The 17126-nt window shown below is 35.8% G+C and overlaps 1 long non-coding RNA gene across 1 annotated transcript; it reads left to right on the plus strand.

Annotated features, from left to right (window-relative positions):
• Positions 1–1870: 1870 nt before the first annotated feature.
• On the plus strand, positions 1871–15586 carry LOC119471732. The gene is made up of 3 exons (XR_005200802.1): positions 1871–1973; positions 5587–5590; positions 15576–15586. It is a non-coding gene; the product is annotated as an uncharacterized LOC119471732 (long non-coding RNA).
• The last annotated feature ends 1540 nt before the right edge of the window (positions 15587–17126 follow it).

Consider the following 17126-nt stretch of genomic DNA (forward strand, 5'->3'; position numbering starts at 1 on the left):
GCCAGATATAGGTGAAGGGGAGGAAGGCAGCAAATCACACTGCCACGTGTGTGTACCTATGCAACAATCTTGCATGTTCTTCACATGTACCCCAAAACCTAAAATGCAATAAAAAAAAATTCTGTTCTTGTCTTATGCTTGTCTGATTCTCTCAATTTTTATCTCTGCTACTGATTAGCTTACCAATCAGGCTATTCCAATATTTTGCACTAAGTCTTTACCATGATAGGAACTCCATGATTCTTTGTTAAACTGATGAATCTCAAAGCTTTTCCTAATGAGTTCTTTTCTCTCTCTCCTTTGACTCTTCCTGACTTTCGGCATGAGCCTTCACTATGGCACTCTTTCCTTACTATCTTACTATGCTCTCTATATGAGTCATTAACATGTATCTCCTCTGTCTCTTAATAACACTTTAATTCCAGGTTGGATTATGTGTTGCAGTAATGTTAAGGCATTATACATAATAGATGCACTGTAAATTTATGTGAACTTAAGCATATGTGAAAATAGTGTAATTATATTTTAAAAATATGTTCTATTAGATTAGATTGGCATGCCTTTTATTTCATCCCAACAAAGGTGTTTTTACCTTATGTGTCTTGGATGTATCTGGAATATAGGTACAATACATGAATATTTACACTATTTTCTCTGCACTCTTCTTTTTGAAAAACCATGTGACAGGAGATTTGTAACTGAAATATATAAGAATTTATGGCAAAAATAATCCTAGGGGAGGGGAACTAAGATCTTATATATAAACATCTTTATAAAATTCTTATTCTTATATATCTTAATACTGATATCTCAAAAGAAATTTTTAGTTTTGTTTCATCCTGAAGTTTTAAAAAGATGCTCATAAATTGGTTATGCATTTTTTGGCAGATAATATGGATACTAAGAGGGTGTTTATTTTTCGATAGCTGGCCCTTCATCTAAACCTTCAACACCTTTCAGATTTTATGCTCTGTCTCCAGGTTTCACCATAGTAACAGAGATGAAAGTAGTTTGGATGCAGACATACCTCAGAGATAAACAGGTTTGGTTTTAGACCACCACAATAGAGCGAATATCTCAATAAAGCAAGTCATATGAGGTTTTAGGTTTCCCAGTGCATATAAACGTTCTGTTATTATTATACAATAGTGTACTAAGTGTGAAATAGCATTATATCTTTAAAAAGTACATAGATTGATTTAAAAATATTGCCAAAAAATGTTGACAATCACCTGAACCTGTGGTGAGTTGTAATCTTTGTACTAGTGGAGGGCCTTGGCTCTATGTTGACAAATGCTGACTTATCAAGGTGGTGGTGGTTGTAGGTTTAAGTGGCTGCGATAATTTCTTAAAATAAGATGAATGAGGTTTGCCATATTGGTTGACTCTTTTTTCATGAAAGATTTCTGTGTAGCACATGATACTGCTTGACAGCATTTTACCCACAGTAGAACTTGTTTCAAAATTGAAGTCAAATTCTGCAATTGCTTTCTTACGTTTATGTAGTATTCTAAATACCTTGTTGTCACTTCAACAATGTTCAGAGCATTGTCACCAGGAGTAGATTCTAACTCAAGAGTGAGAGCCAATTCTTTACCCATTAAAGTTTCATCATGAGGTTGTTGCAATTCAGTTACATCTTCAGGCTCCACTTCTAATTCCAATTCTCTTGTTATTTCTACCATAACTGAAGTTACTTCCTTCACTGAAATCTCCAACCCTTCAAAGTCATCAATAAGGTTTGGAATCAATTTCTTCTAAACTCCTGTTAATGTTGCTATTTTGACCTCCTTCCATGAATCACAAATATTCTTTTTGTTTATTGTACTTTAGGTTCTGGGGTGCATGTACAGATCATGCAGGATTGTTGCATAGGTACATACATAGCAAGGTGGTTTGCCGCCTTCGTCCCCCCATCACCTATATCTGGTGCTTCTCCTTCATTATCCCTCCCCATACTCCCCACCCCTGATGTCCCTCCCCTAGCCCCAAGCTACTGACCGCAGTGTGTGATGCCCCCCTCCCTGTGTCCACATGTTCTAATGTTCAACACCCACCTATGAGTGATAACATATGGCATTTGGTTTACTGTTCTTGTGTCAGTTTGCTGAGAATGATGGTTTCTAGATTCATCCATGTCCCTATGAAGGACACGAACTCATCATTTTTTATGGCTGCATAGTATTCCATGGTGTATATGTGCCACATTTTCTTTATCCAGTCTATCATTGATGGACATTTGGGTTGGTTCTAGGTCTTTGCTATTGTAAACAGTGCCGCAATGAACATACACGTACATGTGTCCTTATAATAAAGTAATTTATAATTCTTTGGGTATATACCCAGTAATGGGATTGCTGGGTAAGATGGTATTTCTATTTCTAGGTCCTTGAAGAATTGCTACACTGTCTTCCACAATGATTGAACTAATTTACACTCCTACCAACAGTGTAAAATTGTTCCAATTTCTCCACATCCTCTCCAGCATCTGTTGTCTACAGATTTTTTAATGATCGCCATTCTAACGGGCATGAGATGGTATCTCAATGTGGTTTCAATGTGCATTCCTCTGATGACCAGTGATGATGAGCATTTTTTCATGTTTGTTGGCATCACTGATGTCTTCTTTTGTAAAGCTCTGTTCATATCTTTCGCCCACTTTTAAATGGGTTTGTTTTTTTCTTGTAAATCTATTTTAGTTCTTTGTAGGTTCTGGATATTAGCCCTTTGTCAGATGGGTAGATTGCAAAAGCTTTTTCCCATTCCTTTGGTTGCCAGTTCACTCTAATGATTGTTTCCTTTGCTGTACAGAAGCTCTGGGGTTTAATTAGATCCCATTTGTCTATTTTGGCTTTTGTTGCCATTGCTTTTGGTGTTTTAGCCATGAAGTCCTTGCCTATGTCTATGTCCTGAATGGTTTTGCCTAGGCTTTCTTCTAGGATTTTTATGGTGTTAGGTCTTATGTCTAGATCTTTAATCCATCTGGAGTTAATTTTAATGTAAGGTGTCAGGAAAGATTCCAGTTTCTGCTTTCTGCACATGGCTAGCCGTTTTCCCAACACCATTTATTAAACAGGGAATCCTTTCTCCATTGCTTGTTTTTCTGAGGTTTGACAAAGATCAGATGATTGTAGATGTGTGGTGTTGCTTCTGAGGACTCTGTTCTCTTCCACTGGTCTATATCTCTGTTTTGGTACCAGTAACATGCTGTTTTGATTACTGTGGCCTTGTAGTATAGTCTGAAGTCAGGCAGCATGATGCCTCCAGATTTGTTCTTTTTACTTAGGATTGTTTTGGCTATGTGGGCTCTCTTTTGGTTCCATATGAAGTTTAAGGTGTTTTTTTCCAGTTCTGTGAAGAAGGTCATTGACATCTTGATGGGGATGGCATTGAATCTATAAATTACTTTGGGCAGTATGGCCATTTTCATGATGTTGATTCTTCCCAACCACGAGCATGGGATGTTTTTCCATCTGTTTGTGTCCTCTCTTATTTCACTGAGCAGTGATTTGTAGTTCTCCTTGAAGAGGTCCTTTACATCCCTTGTTAGTTGTATTCCTATGTATTTTATTCTCTTTGTAGCAATTGTGAATGGGAGTTTGCTCATGATTTGGCTCTCTGTTTGTCTGTTATTGGTGTATAGAAATGCTTGTGATTTTTGAACATTGATTTTGTATCCAGAGACTTTGCTGAAGTTGCTTATCAGTTTCAGGAGATTTTGGGCTGAGACAATGGGGTCTTCTAAATATACAGTCATGTCGTCTGCAAATAGAGACAATTTGACTTCCTCCTTTCCTAATTGAATACCCTTTATTTCTTTTTCTTGCCTGATTGCTCTGGCTAGAACTTCCAATACTATATTGAATAGGAGTGGTTAGAGACAGCATCCTTGTCTTGTCCCAGATTTCAAAGGGAATGCTTCCAGTTTTTTCCCATTCAGTATGATGTTGGCTGTAGGTTTGTCATAAATGGCTTTTATTATTTTATGATATGTACCATTGATACCTAGTTTGTTGAGGTTTTTAGCATAAAGTGCTGTTGAATTTTGTTTAAAGGCCTTTTCTGCATCTATTGAGATAATCATGTGATATTTGTCTTTGGTTCTGTTTATGTAATGGATTACATTTATAGAATCACAAATATTCTTAATGATATGTAGAATGGTAAAACCTTTCCAGAGGTTTTCAGTTTGCTTTGCTGAGATCCATCAGAGGAATCACTGCCTATGGCAGTTCTGGCCTTACAAAATGTATTTCTTAAATAATAATACTTGAAAGTCCAAATTGCTCCTTGATCCATGGGCTTTAGAATGGATATTGGATTAGCAGGCATAAAACCGTCATGAATCTTTTAGTACCTCTCTATCAGAGGGATCTATGCAAAAGATCTAGGCTGCATGCTCCTTAAGAGAATCTAACTAATGCCTGATGATCTGAGGTGGAACAGTTTCATCCTGAAACCATCCTCTTCCCCAACACTCCCCAACCTCCACCATGCACAAAAAAATTGTCTTCTACAAAACCAATCCTTGGTGCCAAACAGGTTGGGTACTGGTGGAGTAAAACATGCTCTAAACAGCTGTGCTCTCATCCAGATTTTGTCATTCCATTTATAGAGCACAGGCGGAGTAGATTTGGCATAATTCTTAGGCAACCTAAGACTTTTGAAATGGTAAATGAGCACTGTCTTCAACTTCAAGTCCAGCTGCATTAGCCCCTAACAAGAGAATCAGCCTGTCCTTTGAAGCTTTGAAACCAGGCATTGACTTTTTCTCTCCAGCTATGAAAGTCGTAGATGGCACTTGCTTCCAATAGATGGCTGTTTCAACTACATTGAAAATCTGTTGTTCAGTGTAGCCACCTTCAACAATTATCTTGGCTAGATCTTCTGAAGAACTTGCTATAGCTTCTACATCAGCACATGTTGCTTCATCTGGTACTTTTATGTTCTGGAGACAGCTTCTTTTTTTAAACCTCATGAACCAAATTTTCTTCAGCAGCTTCCTCACCTCTTCTAGCCTTCAAAGAATTAAAGAAAGGTAAGGCTTTGCTGTGGATTAGGCTTTTGCTTAAGAGATTGATGTGGTTGGTTTGACCTTCTATCTGGACCTCTAAAACTTTCTCCATATCAGAAATAAGGTTGCTTAGCTTTCTTATAACTTCTGTGTTCACTGGAGGAGAAATTTCTATGCTCTTCAATAATTTCTTCCTTTACATTAACAAGTTGGCTAACTGGTGCAGGAGGCCTAGCTTTGGGCCTTAGCTTTAGACATGCCTTTTTCACTAAGCTTAATTGTTTTGAGCTTTTGATTTAAAAATGAGAAACATGTGACTCTCTTTCATTTGAACAGTTAGAGGTCATTGTAGGGTTATTATTTTATTTTACTTTACTTTTTAGATTTGGTATCTTGCTATGTTTCCCAGGCTGGAGTGCAGTGCTACAAACATAGTTCACTACAAGCGTGAACTCCTGGGCTCAAGCAATCCTCCAGCCTCAGCCTCCCATGTAGCTGGCATTACAAGCACATGTCATCATGCCTGGCTAATTTATTTGTATTTTTAAAGTTGGTCATGATATGTTGCCCAGGCTGGTTTTGAACTCCTGGCCTCAAGTGATCCTCCTGCCTTGGCCTCCCAAAGTGCTGAGATTACAGGTTTGACCTACCACACCCAGCCAAGATTCTTAATTATTAGCTAGCTCCAAAAGTTTCTAGCTGTTTTGGACATTGAAAAACTCTGCTTTATTACTACTGTAATGAAAGCTTTTATTAACTGAGAATGACTGCGTCTATGTTTTTAGAATAATTTTCATAGAATTATAGAGTTTCTTGGCTGAAAGAATTCTTAAAGTTTTAACTATCTTTCAAGCTAACTTGATTTTTCATATTATTTTGGAATCGTCTTTATAACATCCATGCCTTGTAGTCACCTAGGTATTTACTTGGATACATGCCATCATTGAGAGGTTTTTACTGTTAAAAAAGTTTTTTTTAAATTGTGCCAAAATGTATAATCCTTTGATCTCTCTACCCACTACCTCTACCAAGGGTACCACATTTTTATGACACATAAAACAAATCTTATCTCTCTTTTCCATATGATAGCCCTTCAGAGCTAGGAAGATGGTCAACACATGGCTTTTCCTCTCCATGAAAAACAGCTCTGCATGTTTTAGACATTGATCATAGGGCATCTTTGGAAGGAGGTGAAACCGACTGTTAAATTATACAGTCTTTGTCATCATACTCCTAAGGTTCAAATCTTATGACAACAACCTGCTAACAATATGATATTTGAATAGTTACTATCCTTTCTGTATCTCAATTTCCCCAAACTGTAATAGGGAAATTGTGTTTCTTCCATAGTATTGTTGTAAAGATTCAAATAAACAATTTGTATAGACCACTGGGCTAGATTGGACAGTCATTGTTCTGAACGTTCCATAAACTCTCTGTGTTAAAATATTTGACATTTATCTTCTTTGCCACCATGCAGGGCCCACTACTGTGAGTGGAGCATACTTTCCTGTCTCAGTGATGTTGAGTTTAGCCAAATGACTGGCTCTAGCCAATGGAATATTAGCAGAAGTGATATAATGAGAAACTTTAATATACTTGCACGGTTTTTTAGCCTTTTATACTCTAATGGTCTTCTATAAGAATATGCCCCAGAAAGTCACTAGTATATGGAAAATAAGAAAGCACACAAAGCTGATTTGAATCCAGTCTACACCCTGAAACCAAGCCTAGCCTATTTTAGCCATGTCTAGCAGGGCCACACTGACTCATGTAATTGAGAAAAAAAAAATTGTAAGTCATTGAGACTTTGAGGTTGTCTGTTAATATATTAATCAATTATTGCCATAATAGTGCTGTGTAACAAACTCCCCCAAAACTCAATAGTGTACAACAATAAGCATTTATTTCTAGCTCCCTTGTCTAGAGGTTGTCTGAGATTCAACTGATCTACGCTGGTCTTGGCTGGAATTCACTCCAATGGCTGCAGATTGAGTCTGGGTCTTCTCCAGATATGCCCCTTCTTACTCAGACTAGCAGCTGCCCAAGGCATGTTCATCTGATGGTGAAAGGCAGGAATGTAGGAGGGAAGAGACACAAAAAGCTGGGCTTTTGCCTCCCACCTCTTCTAGCTTACCATTGATAAGAGGAAGTCCTGTGCTAAAGTCCAAAGTCCAGAGGAGGGGAAGTAAACTCTGCCAACCAGGAGCCCAAAACAAGTCACATAGCCACACATTCAACATCAAATGGGGTGGAAGAGTATACACTTCCAATGGATGCAGGGGAGGGAGGAATGAATATTTAATAACAAATAATGTAATCTACACTTACACAACAAAAACTAGTATAAGCACTCAAGAGAATGTTTGGTACATAGAAACTGGTAAACAAATGCTAGCTATCATAACTAAACATCATCACAATGATTCATGTTCTTCTCCATTTTGATTGTTTTTCTATAAATGCAGTTTATTACTGTCTCTCTCAAAAATAATATGTTGATATAGAAAAAAATAGTCATTTATGGTCTAATTGGATGGAATTATCACAGTTCTCATTTTATATTCTTATTTGAAAACACCCTAAGCATTAATGTTTTGTTAGTACCTTCACCGTGACCTAAAGCCCTAGTTTATCTTTCATACACACCGATATGTAAACATCTCTTTCCATCAAGCAACAGATCATTTAGCTACATGCATATTTAGGCCCATCTTGCTATATTTAATTTGGTCACAGCCTGTTCAGATAGTTTTGGATCCTGACTTTATCACTTAGCACATCCCTCCCAACTTCCTGTCATATATGCGATCTCCACCTTCATCCATGTCATTGACTGAAATGTATATTGCCAGTGTGGGAAGGAATGAGTTGACTAGACTTGATCTACCAAGGGAAGCCATGGAATCCCTATCCATAAGAAAAGAGTCAACCGCTTCCAGCAAGAGTAAACCTCCCAAAAACCTGGCAATTCTATGAGTTCATCATTCTTTCTGTTCTTCCTGCACAGCTGCTTGCAGCCTGTGCTGAGGCCAGAGACTATGGAGAAAGGAGGGTGCAGTCCTAGATCTGGAAATAAACAAAGCTATGCTTCTGGTCAGGATTCTTGGGTTCTGAGAGCTGTCCTCAAATAGAGGAGCAACACTATGGGGATAGAGAGAGCAGCAGGGTTTACATCCTTTGTTGGCTTGACAGACTTCCTATTGACAGTAGAGAGGATTAACCAATTAGGACTGGGAAAGCAATCTTAGGAATAACTGAAAAAGCAAACCAAGAAAAAGAAGTATTTCTCACAGTTCACAAGATGGGGGCTTGTATTCACATTTATTTTGCTTCTTTGTTTTTAACAAAGTTATATTTAAACATGGAAAACACCTCCAATGGTACAAAAGGACATATAATGAAAAATAAGTCTCCTTCTTACCTTCAGTTCGCCTCTGGGGGCAGCATTTGTTACTTGGGTTCTGTAATGGCTCTGCAGAGTCATTTCTATATAAAAATAAGCATATTAATTTATATATATATTTAATAATCAAAAGGAAGCAGAGCATATAGAGTCATTTAATTTTGAATTTTCATTTTGCACCTGGTAAGAGCAGGATATCTGAGTTACACATATGAAGCTCCTGAGGTTCATAGAGGCTAAGTGACAAGGTCACAAGTCTAAAAGAGGCAAAAACAGTATCTGATCTGAAATGCCAGGCCTGGCAAAGACCTACCCCTACCAGGCATGAGTTTATATAAAAGAAAAATGCCCATGATGTAATGTAGTAAATGTTTTCCAAATCTGCAAATAGAGTGTAGATATTTGAAGGGGGCAAAAAAGAGTTACAGGATACTTAGTTGTGACTGTGATTCATATCCATGCCCTGTAACCTCAGCCACACCATGGCAGCTTAAAGGAATAACTTATGATTATTTCGTGCACTTTGTGAGTTGGGGATCTAGTATTTCTCAAAACTCTAAAATATTCTAACTGAAAACTGTCTTAAGAAAAAGGAAATGTTTCTATTTGAAATCCTTAATTAAAATCACATTCATAATTCTAAGTATTTAAAGAGAAAGTTAAAGAAGAAATTTACATCACAGAGATTATAATAAACACAGAACCTTGCCAAAAGACATGCCTCCATCTGCACTGAAGTAACATCAGAATAGAGCAGCACTGCAGCTTCAGCAAGTGAAAGACTGAAGGCAAAGTCATGTACAGAAAGGCAAATAACTTTAATGTAAAACTCATGTTTCCTGGTGGAGTAGGATTCTGCAGAAACACATCTTACCCACACACACACACACACACACACACACACACACACACACACACACACACACACACACCCAACAGTTGTTTCCCGGTATTAACTAAAAAACTTTCAAATGTAAGTTTATTTTTTGAGGTCCACCAAGGCCACAGATGTTTGCTCCATAAAACCATTTCTCATTTAGGGACAAGCTCAATCAATTTGTGCCTGAAAATGATTCACATGGATCTTTACACTGCAGAGCTCATTACTTCAGGGATTTCCCAGAGTGCTGCATTCCTGGCTGCCTGCTCTAATAAGAGAATGCATATTTATTTTGCCAGGATACACATCATGGTTAAAAAAAAAGTCCTTCAAAATTCCTGTAATTCCTTAGAAATCCATTGCCTCAAATGTGGAATGCTATACCTGTAAGGGAGAAAAAGTGCATCCTCACCAGACACCAGTTGGAACAAGAGTAATGTTTTCTGGTTTCTCTATTGAAAATGTCTGCAGTGTTATGTACTGTGTATAGAGGCTTATTTTAGAAGCTAGAAAGAAGCAGATGTAATATATGGGAAATCAAAGACTATGAGCATCTCTTACAGCACACAGATATATGTGAAACACCTTGAAACAAACTACTGAGCATACAGACAAGTAAGAAACAAACAGTATACTTAGATTACTATGGTATGACAGGGCTTATTTTATATGCATCCATGACTTCTATTACCACTTACATGGTAAAAACTCCAATATCTTGCTGGCACTCTCCCCTGAGCTCTAGACCTGTGCATTTATCACATTGACAGCTCCATTAGGATATTTCATAGGCATCTCAAGTGTAATATAACCATAGTTGGATTTATTTTATCTTTCTCCCAATATGCTCCTTCTTCAGAATTGTCTCTTTGATAAAGGACATTGTTCTTCTCCCAGTTGCTAGAAATAGAAACAGAGAATTCATTCTTGACTTCTCTTTCCCTTACCCTCTCACACACATTCAAACTATAATCCAGTCTTTATAATCCTTTACTGGGGCATTTGCATTAGCTTCCTAACTGATCTCCTTGCTTCTAGCCAATTCCAACTCATTCTTGACTTGAAGCCAGAGTAACATTTTAATTACACAAAATTGATTCAAATCAAATAATATGTTGATATAGAAAAAAATAGTCATTTATGGTCTAATTGGATGGAATTATCACAGTTCTCATTCTATATTCTTATTTGAAAACACCCTAAGCATTAATGTTTTGTTAGTACCTTCACTGTGACCTAAAGCCCTCATTTATCTTTCATACACACTGATATGCAAACGTCTCTTTCCATCAAGTAACAGATCATTTAGCTATATGCATATTTAGGCCCATCTTGCTATGTTTAATTTGGTCACAGCCTGTTCAGATAGTTTTGGATCCTGACTTCATCACTTAGCACATCCCTCCCAACTTCCTGTCATGTATGCGATCTCCACCTTCATCCATGTCATTGACTGAAATGTATATTGCCAGTGTGGGAAGGAATGAGTTGACTAGACTTGATCTGCCAAGAGAAGCCGTGGAATCCCTACCCAAGAAAAGAATTAGATCTCTTTATTATATAATCCTGTATCATTCTGTACATTGTCTATGACCTAGAAACTACCTCTAGGCAATATGTTGGAAAAGTTTGTTTTTCTTTTCTCAGTGATCACTGGACTGTGCTGGCTGTTGTCAAAGATTTGAAACCTGTCTCATATATTTTGTCCAGCTTTTTAGTTGTTTAAGTCAAGAGAGTAATTCTGTTTCTTGTTATCCTATCTCAGCTGGAAGTAGAAGTTCCAGGTCACATACTTTCTCTTGGAATTACTCTATATTAGCGTTCTCTGAGGTTTGGATGCTATTTCTCCCTGAAGTTAGCCTTTTTTCTCTTAGACCATCTTAAACCTAGAAAGTTATTCATTGGGCTAGGACTTTGTTTTGTTTATTTCTGTATCCCTAGAGCCCAGAGCATATGTGAAGAATATAATAGACACTGAATAAATTAAATGTTGAATTAAGCCAGCCCTGAACATGCCCTCCCTCATGGCATATCTAATACTAGAACTAGGCCTAGGCAAATGACAAACCTACAAAAAATTGGTACATTAGTTTTGGAAGTGAGAAAACTCAACATTTAATTTTTAGCTATACCAATTCTTTATCAGTTTATTCTTCATAATGATTATATCCTGTTCATTATTTGTCACATTCCTTAGTTTTGAAAAATAGCTAATATTTATTTTCAGTTATGATTTGCCAGGTACTATACTAAACATTAACTGATGTAATCCTGCCAATAAACTTCCTATTTTTGTACCCACATTATTGATAAGAAAAATGTGGCACAGAAAGATTAAACAAAATGTCAGAATAGCAGCTGAGAAGCAATGGAGCTAGGATTTGAACACGGAGAGTTTGAGTGTGCACTTTTTCTAAACTGCCTAAACTGCTTTCTAGCACTTCTTGCTTCTGAATAAGATTATCGATGGCTTACAATAAAATAAATCTAGAAAACATTTTATTAAAATAGAAATTTAAAATAAAAGTCATAGCAATAGGAAGTATATATTCCCTTAAAAACCCAAGCTAATATGTGTTACTGCGAAAGGACATTAACTTCAGTTTCAAGCTTTCCATAATTCAGGAGCAAAAATGAAATTCCGTAAGTCAAATAAATTTTGTTTTATAATAAAATGAAGGATGCTCATTCATTTTCTGAAAAGAATTTGCACAGCAGGTTTTTATATAAGAGATATTTCACAACAAACAGTGTTTGTGAGCATGGATTTTTAAAGAAAATATCCAACAGCATGCCCTAAAAAAGGTTATGTTATTAATACTGTTAATAAACTTCAGAGGTGTAACAAAAAACCTCAATGAAGACATATTTAGAGGATATTAAGTAGTGAGATTCAGGTAAACAGTCATCTATTGGTTTTATCTGGTCTGAGGATAGAACTTGGAATTCATAGAAAAGTAGGGAGAGGGTGTATGTCTTCAACTTCCTCAGCTGTTAATAGTCTCAGCTAAGATTGTAGCAACAATTCTGCAAGTAACATTTTGGGACAGAGCTCTCTAGTGAGTCAGCCATGAAACATTCTATTGCTGCTGCTGCTGCTTGCAAGAAAATCCATATGCTTTGAATATTAATGTATAGTTGGCAAAGTTGCCATTTATTATGACTAGAAAAATCCACCCTAAGTCTGCATAGAGTTAGGCTATGGGATGGCTGAAAATAAACTCAATATTTTCCTTAAAAAGTAAAATAGAAAAGGTGAGTTTTAGTCAAGAAAATTCTATTGATCTGTATATCAGTTAAAAACATTAATTGGTCATTCAACAAATATTTATGGAGTGTTTGGCATGTGCCAACTTATGTAATAAGTTCACTGGTCACTAAGAAATTTTGAAGTATTTCCATGGAACATTTGATTTGGAAGGCATTGCCTCTTGGTGATCCTATCAGAACTGGTTAACTCATTTATAACTAACAGCCTAGCATGACACTTTCCAAAGTTTAGTCACCACCATCATAATGTTAGCTATCGCCTTCTACTAACTATATATAATATTTTTCTATACATTGACCATTATTTTTTTTATTTCTCAAATTTTATTTTAACATAAAGTTAACTCCTTGCTAAAATGGAAAACCATTATCACCTCCTAAAATTAAGTACAATAGCTGACATTTATTAAATATTTCCTAGTGCTTCATACTATACTGTTTTCCATGAATTAGCTCTTTGATCTTCACATTAACCCCATTAAGTAGGTACCATTATTAGACACATGTACAAATGACAGCAAAGGGACACAGAACCAACCTACCCAAGAAATCAGTCAATAGTTAGCAAACCTGTATTTTTTTTAATTCAAGCTGAGTAACTTCAAAGCCTGTAATGTTTAACCATTATAAAAATTACTGTACAAACATAGATAAAAATGATAAACAAAACAATACTATTTAAATATAGTTACCTGCTTTTTGAAGTTTTTGAGAGATATTCAACTTGTGCCAAACTAATAGTTTATTTGATGCAAATAGAATTCAAGGAGGTTTGAAACTACAACTTCCTGAAGTTTTCTTTTTTTGTTGTGTCTCTGCCAGGTTTTGGCATCAGGATGATGCTGGCTTCATAAAATGAGTTTAGGAGTCCTAAAGGAGTCCCTCCTTTTCAATTGTTTGGAATAGTTTCAGAAGGAAAGGTACCAGTTCCTCTTTGTACCTCTGGTAGAATTCACCTGTGAATCCGTCTGGTCCTGGGGTTTTGTTGATTGGTAGGTTATTAATTACTGCGTCAATTTCAAAACTTGTTATTGATCTATTCAGGGATTCAACTTATTCCCTGTTTAATCTTGGGAGGGTGTATGTGTCCACGACTTCATCCATTTCTTCTAGATTTTCTAGTTTATTTGCATAGAGGTGTTTATAGCATACTTTGATGGTAGTTTGTATTTCTGTGGTGTCAGTGGTGATATCTCCTTTATCATTTTTATTGTGTCTATTTGATTCTTCTCTCTTTTCTTTCTTAATAGTCTAGATAATGGTTTATGTATTTTGTTATTCTTTTCAAAAAGATAGCTCCTTGATTCATTGATTTCTTGGAGCGTTTTTTTAAATCTCTATCTCCTTCAATTCTGCTCTGATCTTAGTTATTTCTTGTCTTTTGTTAACTTTTGTATCAGTTTGCTCTTGTTATTTTATTTGTGATGTTGGGGTGTCAATTTGAGATCTTTCTAGCTTTCTGATGTGGGCCAATATCCCTGAAGAACATCAATGTGAAAATCCTCAATAAAATACTGGCAAACTGAATCCAGCAGCACATCAAAAAAACTGATCCATCATGATCAAGTCAGCTTCATTCCTGGGATGCAAGTGGTTCAACATATGCAAGTCAGTAAACATAAACAGAACCAATGACAAAAAGCACATAATTATCTCAATAGACGCAGCAAAGGCTTATGGTAAAATTCAACATCACTTCATGTTAAAAACTCTCAATAAACTAGGTATTGATGGAACATACCTCAAAATAATAAGAACTGTTTATGACAAACCCACAGCCAATATCACACTGAATGGGCAAAAGCTGGATGCATTTCCTTTGAAAATCAGCACAAGACAAGGACACCCTCTCTCACCACTTCTATTCAACATAGTACTGGAAGTTCTGGTCAGGGCAATCAGGCAAGAGAAAGAAATAAAGCACATTCGGATAAGAAGAAAGGAAGTCAAATTGTCTCTGTTTGCAGACAACATAATTCTATATTTAGAAAACCCCATCATCTCAGCCCAAACACTCCTTAATCTGATAAGCAACTTCAGCAAAGTCTCAGGATACAAAATCAATGTGCAAAACCACAAACGTTCCTTTACACCGATAGACAAGCAGAGAGCCAAATCATGAATGAAATCTCATTCAGAATTAACACAAGGTGGTTTAAAGACTTAAATGTAAAACCCTAAACCAGAAAAAAACTTCAGAAGAAAAGTTCTCTTTTCTGTACATACTCATCAGCATTTGTTATTGCTTGACTTTTGGATAAAAGCCATTTTGACTGGAGTGAGATGATATCTCATTTTAGTTTTGATTTCCATTTTTCTGATGATCAGTGTTGTTGAGCACTTTTTCATATGCCTTTTGCCATTTGTATGTCTTCTTTTCAGAAATGTCTATTCAAATCTTTTGCCCATTTTAATTGGATTATTAGATTTTTTTTATAGAGTTGAGTTCCTTATATATTCTGGCATAATCCTTTGTCATATGGATAGTTTGTAAATACTTTCTCCCCAAAATTTCTTTATTTCCTGTTAGTCTGAATGAAGTGTTTTGGTCTCTTCAGACTTTTATCTCTATCTCCTCAAATCAAGGAGCTTACTAAGCTCCTTTCACTTCATATTTCCTGTGTCATGACCTATAAATTCCCTTAATGCAGAAAGCTGAAAAATTACAGTGCTCACCTTATTTAGTTGTCATTTCTCAGAGTTTACTCTCCTTTGTTGTCTGGATGTTCAAACCATTGTAAGTCAGGGACTGTCTGTAGTTACTATTTCCAGTACTCTATAATATTTTATGTAGATATAGATTTCTATTTGTTATTATTTTCATTGTGCCTTAAGGATAATCTTTAACATTTGTTAGAGTTCATGTATTCTGATGATGAATTATTTGACCTTTTGTCAGCTTGAAAACGTTTCTATTTCACTTTCATTTTTTGAAAGATATTCTTACTGTCTATAGCATTCTAGGTTGACAGGTTTTTTTGTTGTTGTCTGTTTTATTCTTTAAGTACTTTTAAAATGTTTTTCCTATTGTCTCACTTGCATTGTTTCCAATGAGGAATCTGAAGTCTTACTTATCTTCGCTCCTCTGTATGTAATGTATTTTTCTTCTCTGGTCACATTTAATATTTTCTATTTATCACTGGTTTTTTGCAATTTGGTTCTTTAGTATAGTTTTCTTTATGTTTCTTATGCTTAAGATTCTTTGAGCTCTTTGAATTTGTGTTTTATGGTTTTCATGAAATTTGGAAAGTTGTCTGCCAGAATTTCCTCAAATATATTTTCTGAACTTTCTTCTCTCTGTTCTTTCCAAGACTCCAATTATCTCTATATTAGGCCACTTGAAGTTGTCCCAGAGCTGACTGATGCTCTTTTCAATTTTTTGGATTCTTAGTTCTCAATGGATTTCATTTTGGATTGTTTCTAATATTACTCCTTCAAGTTCACTAATATTTTCTCTTGCATTATCTAATCATCTGTTAAACCTATCTTGTGTATTTTTCTTCTCACACGTTGTAGATTTTATCTCTAGAAATTCAATTTGGATATTTTAAAATATTTCTCCTTTAGAACATATGGAATATAAGTACAGTATGTCATTCTTTGATAATTCTAACATATCTGGCGGTTCTGGGTTGTTTTGGATTAATTGATTATTTTTCATTTCATGGGTCATGTTTTCTTGCCTCTTTGCATACTAAGTAATCCTTGATTGAATGAGAGATATTTTACATTTTACCTTGTTAAGAAGTGTATATTTTTGTATTGTTCTGAGTTTATGGAGAGTTAAGTTACTTAGAAATAGTTTGATCCCTTCCTGTCTTGCTTATATGATTTGTTAGGCAGGACTGGAGCAATGTTCAGTCTAGAGCTAATATTCTCCATAACCGAGGCAAGACCTTTCTGACTACTCTATCTAGTACCCTATTTTTTTTTTAGGCTTACTGGCAGGAATAAGTACTATTTTTAGTCGTGTAGAATATGCTATTCCTTATAATTTTCAGATAATTCCCTAGCCTTTGGTAGTTACTTCATGCTCATGTGATGATTTGTATTCTGCTGAATATTTTAGGAGAACTTTCTGCAGATATCTGCAGAGAGTTATGTCTCTGTGCATCTCTTTATTTCTTGTTAGTCTGAATGAAGTGCTTTGATTGCCCCAAACTCTTACCTCTATCTCCTCAAATCAAGGAGCTTACTAAACTCCTTTGTATTTCATCTCTTCTGTGTCATGACCTGTAAACTCTCTTTATGCAGAAAATTGAAAAATCATAGTGCTCAGTTATTTGGTTGTCACTTCTCAGAGTTCACTGTTCTTTGTTGTCTGATGTTCAGTGTTTTGGAAACCATTATTTCATATATTGAATCTGGTCATTGTTACTTTATCTTGGCCAGAAGCCGAAGTCTCCCATATTTTTTTTCTTTAAACTACATTTAGTGACTTACCAGTTTGGAAGTATCTGAGGAATCAGTAAACATACCTTCTAACTTAAAAATCTGTAATATAATTTTTTTCTCTGGCATCTAGATTAAATTCCTCTGGTTGAGAAGAAAGGTTC

This window comes from Cebus imitator, unplaced genomic scaffold (genome assembly GCF_001604975.1).
Source record: "Cebus imitator isolate Cc_AM_T3 unplaced genomic scaffold, Cebus_imitator-1.0 Scaffold71, whole genome shotgun sequence".
Taxonomy (NCBI): domain Eukaryota; kingdom Metazoa; phylum Chordata; class Mammalia; order Primates; family Cebidae; genus Cebus; species Cebus imitator.